The sequence below is a fragment of the Protopterus annectens genome, chromosome 12.part0, assembly GCF_019279795.1.
Source record: "Protopterus annectens isolate FY-2018-M chromosome 12.part0, PAN1.0, whole genome shotgun sequence".
Taxonomy (NCBI): Eukaryota; Metazoa; Chordata; order Ceratodontiformes; family Protopteridae; genus Protopterus; species Protopterus annectens.
The window spans coordinates 1,415,737,346-1,415,743,345 of NC_056746.1; positions in this window are offsets into that span (position 1 = coordinate 1,415,737,346).

Genomic DNA, 6,000 nt, shown 5'->3' on the forward strand with positions numbered 1-6,000 from the left:
CATAATTGCATACCCATAGTTCCCCCATCTGCCCCTCCTCTACAGCACTCATCTTTACTGTGGGTGCAGGTGGGGTATAAACACACCACTACACACTGCCCACTCTCCGCGTGTAGGGACACATGTCGTACGTTGTGTTGACCCATGGGTTATCAGGCTTGCACAACCTACTGGTCCGTGTACGTCTACAGCCTGGTTTGATGAATCCTTACTGGGACTGACTCCAATGATCATTAACTTTTTGGTTTCCCACAAGGGACATCGATGTCTATGTTTCAAGATTAGACCTGGCAGGTCTCTCCTACTGATAGTATCCTGCCTGTGGTCTGGGAAGCAGTGGTGTGTTTACTTTTATTGTGTGTCTGTATGTCGCACCAGCCTAGCTGGGGGGGGGGGGTGGGGCGGTTGATACTATGTGTTACAAGTTTGTTTATTGGACCCCTCACCCCCATATGAACGGCCTGTGAACATATGTAATTCGTAACTGCTGTATCATATCCTAGCTATATACATGTGTATATTTACAGTCATTCATATATATATATATATATATATATATATATATATATATATATACATTACTATATACAGATATATCTGTATATGTATACATACATGTATATATTTATATATTGCTGTCTATATATATATATATATATATATATATATATATATATAGATATCTATATATATATATATATATATATATATATATATATATATATATACATATACATATATATATGTATATATATATATATATATATATATATATATATAAAACAACATATGGGTCTCTATGGGTGTCTGCATATGTATATATGTGGGTATGTATATGTATTCTGTCTCTGTATGTATACATTTGTACTACGGAGAGGGAGAGGCTTATCTCTATGTTGCTATGGGTAGATATACACACACATACCTCTACATATATACATCTACATCTGGTTATTCCATTCCTTGCCATCTAGATTACATTTTGCTGCAGTGGGAGTCGTAGTGGGTGTGGCTGCTCGTTGGGCAATGCCTCTGCCCAATGAACACATTTGCTTACATCCCTGGGGCTGTCCATATAGGCCCACATCAGCCAACACCTGCACATCTAGACCCATAAGAAGCTATCCATAGTTCCCCCACCCGCACCTCCTCTACAGCACCCATCCTTACTCTGGGTCCTGGTCGGTTCTGAACACACCACTACACGCTGCCCACTCTCCACTTAACTGGACCCATGTCATACAATTGTCTTGACCCATGGGTCATCAGGCTTTCCCACCTTTATATTCGGGGTATGTATAGACCCCAGCCAGAATGTTCGGTGTATCACCTTCTTTTGGTCTTGCCAATTTTTGGATTGTCCCGCAAAGGACGCTCCTGTCTGTGTTCCAAGATTAGATTTCACGGGTGCACTCTTTACCCCCCCCCCCCGGTTGTATCCTGCCTGTGGTCTGGGAAGCAGTGGACTCTTTACATTGTTTGTGTGTATGTTTCCCGTGTCCGGCTGGTGGGGGTGGAAGGTCATGCTACGTGTTTCATGTTTCTTGCTTGGGCCCCTCACTTCCATGGCATAGCCTGTGAACATATGTCATTCTTATGTGCTGTTTCCTATCATAGCTGTATATCTGTGTATATCTATGCACACACACACACACACACACACACACACACACATATGTATATATATATATATATATATATATATATATATATATATATATATATAAAATATGTGTGTGTCTGTAAAGCAATGCATACCCTGCGCAAATGCACTTACACATGCTTACTGGTGTTTATACATGCTTAAACCTGCTTACTAGTGCCTTATTCATTATGAAACTGGCACTTCGCTCCGGTTCACTTTTAATTGTTATTTTGCAGGATATACAATGGACAGATGTCGCAATATGTTCATTTACAGATTACCGATGGGAAATGGTATGTGATGCCGTAGGATTCGGAACGGGAATGTCTGTTCGTTAGGCGGTTGCTCTAACCAATACACTATTGCTGTGCTGCTTCATTTGCATATATACCCATATACCCGTGGCTTCTGGTTCCCCAAACAACCACCCCAATGCCTCCCTAACACTGCAGTCATCCATTCTCCAGTTGGATTCACGGTGTATCCACACCACTACACATTAGCCACTCCCTACTCCTGTTGACCCATCCCATCGGTTGACTCACTCCATGTATCATCAGAACTCCCAAACCTTTAGTCCACAAACATTAGTGACATGAGTGACCAAAAGGACACTAGTCGCAATTTTTGGGTTGTCCCTCATGGGACACGCATGTCTTTATGTCAAGATTAGACTCTATACTTCATTACATCCTTATTCCTGTTAACATGACACTACAATAAATTAATAAGTATGACTATGTGGTAACACACACGTTACACATGAGAGCCTAATTATGTACGTGTTCGGCATATTTCTTTTACAAACAGACCGGTTTAGCAATTGGCATTGCCGTAGCAGGCAGATCACAGGAATGATTCCATGTGCGGGAAAGTCCTCAAATTTGACTTTTTTCAGCACAGCACTGATTTCAGACATTGTACACACTTCTGCATTTTAGCAGTTTCATCCCTTCCCTCTTATGAACAACTTATTATTCTATCTACTGTTGAGGTTTGTAAGGGCACATTCATGTTATTTATGTCTATAAATGGAATGAATGTGTTAGAGAGAATGTACTTCTACATATAGATGTCTGCATGTGTGTATGCATATATACTTATAACGAACTCGCTGACCTCCACGGAGTGGTCCAATTAGAACCAGTCCATTCAACCCTGGCATGTCTGGATTCATAATTTCATACCCATAGTTCCTCCACCCCACCCAAATTCAACATACACGCATACCATCCATTGTCCAGTTGCTATCGCAGCCATGACACACCTCCACACATTGCCCTCTCCCAAGCGTTAGGGCCCTTACACATATGTTGTCCCAACCCATGTATTTTCAGGCTCTCCCACTGTTTAGTCCTTGAACATACCTGCCCTTGCTTGTGTAATGGTCGGATGGCCAAATAGTCTATCAATTTTTGGGTAGTCCCACTAGGGACTACTCTCTGTGTGTAAAGTAGACTTAGCAGATCAACAATGTTTCTCCCACTGGTAATATCCTGTCTGTGGTGTGAGTAGCAGTGCTTTGCTCACTTCTGCCCAGCTTGATATGACATACGCTGACAGTGCTATATAATACTGGGATTGCTGTTGATTCCCTTCTCATTCCTTGTGTATGCTTTATTGTTACGTTGTTCTTTCTTCATATATATATATACATATATATATATATATATATATATATATATATATATATATATATATATATATATATATATATGTATATATATATGGATCCCCTTCACTTCACCGAAACGCTAGAAGACCGACACTCTACAGAAGGAGACGAGAAGACCGACGACTCAGATGACCGACAAGGTGAGAACCCGATGGACTCGGTAAGTGTGCGATAGAGTGAGGGATTTAGTGTTAGGGAGCGGACAGGTAAGTGTGCGATAGTGAGGGACTGTAGTTTTAGGGGCGGGTTAAGTGAGTTAGGGTTAGGGTGTGGGTAGGGTAAGTGTGCGATAGTGACGGACTACATGTTTAAGGGTGGGTTAAGTGAGTTAGGGTTAGGGGGCGGGTAGGGTAAGTGTGCGGTTGTGTCGGACCTTAGGGTTAGGGTTTGGGTTAAGGTTAGTGCATGTATAGTTGTGTGTAATGTGTAGTTTACGTTTTGTGTGTCGGTGTTTTGGGTGTAGGTGTTATGGTGTTAGGTTTTGTGCGTTGTCGGTATTGTGTGTTGTCGGTCTTTTGGTGTCGGTGTTTTGGGTGTGGGCGTGTCGGTGTAGTGAAGGGATATATATATATATATATATATATATATCTATATATATATATATATATATATATATATATATATATGTGTGTGTGTGTGTGTGTGTGTGTGTGTGTGTGTGTGTGTGTATATATATATATATATATATATATATATATATATATATATATATATATATATATATATATATATATATATATATATATATATATATATATATATATATATATATATATATATATATATATATACATCCTGTCTTTTCTTAATCTCTCACATTAATTTTGTCCGTGTCCTTACTATTCCCCTCAGTCAAAGTGAACCAGATAATTTTATGATCACTGTTGACCCCTCTAAACCGTCAGCCTTTCATTCTTTCTAATTATTTTATCTAGTGCTTTACCCCCCCCACCTACCTTCCAGTGCTGGCAGAATGAATTCCTCTTGGACCTCTCCACAACTTGACTTATGTTCACAAATTTGGATGCAATAGTGCATTGCTCTATTTTTTAGTTATTAAAGTCTCCCATCAATACTAGTTTTTTTTCTTGTCCTATGGCTTTATATATTCTTTTACCTGTCATTACTTTTGGTTTCAGTAAGCACAGTTACATTTTATCAAAACTACGGCTCTCACTGTGTTTTCTTTGTAGACTGGCTGCTAATTTTTGTGGTCTTCAAGGTTCCTGTCTTCATTGCCTTTCACTTTCTACTCAAATACATCACAATTTATATTCTGTCTGATGCCAATTTTTCACCCTGGGTTCTATATTTAAAGTTTTCTGTAACATCTGCCATTGCTGTATCCATTTATTATATCACTGCTCTGTCTGATGTTCCGCCACTTTCTTTCCTTTCCTTTCCTACTATCCCATTTTTCTGTTCTTTAAACTCTTTTCACATTTTTATAACTTTTGGACTCCTGCTCCTATCTGTTGTATCAACCGTCTTCCATAATAATTCCTATATATTCCTGCTTGCTGCTCCATGTTTGTTTACCAAAGTTCTCCTGCTCTTCTGGTTTTGTGCTCTTTTCAGACTGATGGCATAATTATCCTTACATATCTTTATGTTTTGGATTTCCACAAAGCTTTCCCACCTGGAAACAGGTGAAATCAATCTGGGAATTCCATAAATGGCATAGAGATTCCTTTTTTACCACTTTTCTGGACAGTAAAAAAGTATTCATCAGCCCATTTTCTGAGCCAGGTCCAATACCATGGATCTCATCTTTTGCTACACATCTAAGCTTTGCATGTTCTGGCCAACCACTTTCCCTGGGATTCATGAAGCTCGGTGCAAGGCCAGCGGTAGGCTTGCGCTGACAGTGCGGAGTGAAGATGGCGCAGTAGCGCCAAATGCATATTAATGAAGGTGTGCCGCCGCCACAGCCACGTGCATAGGAAAGGAGCGTGAGTGCATAGGGCGTGTCGAAGTGCCGCACAGAGGCGTAGAAATGCCAGCTGTCTACGTGCAACCTAAAATGCTTGCATATAACAACTTGCAAGATAGTAATCACATCTGACAGTGTCCGTGGATACTGAAACGTATGCAAAGCATGCAAGATAGTTCCTGCAAACACAAAATGAAGAAGAAAACACAAATGCATGGTAGGGAATAACGGGTCCCTATCCTGCGAACAAATGACATGGAAAACCGTGTGCCCGTAGTCCAACGCAGTGTAGATAGCTATGCCAAGTGGAAGTGAAATGCATCATATGTTAGTGCACCGCCAATAGGTATGTCCAGCCCAATGGTTAGGGTCACCAGCTGACCCATAGTGTGAGGAAGGGTACACAGCTGGGCAGATGTGTCCATAACAAAATACACGATAAATGTACATATCTAGCGACCGTATGACCGAATCATATCCCATAAGGCATGTAATAATCACATACAAAAGGTATGTCCGTATTTCACATACCAAATGTGACAGGAAATAGAATAAGCATGTAAACAAAACAGAAGGCGCATATAAACTGCTACAACAATAAGGCAACATGTAGGCTGAAAGGAACAGTATTATCCATATCATTGACTGTGAATACGTGTTGTCCAGTACATTCGGATATGTGTCCGGAATATATCCCATCCTGGACATAGAAAAAGGAGGCATCCTACCAATGATTAGAACAGTCTG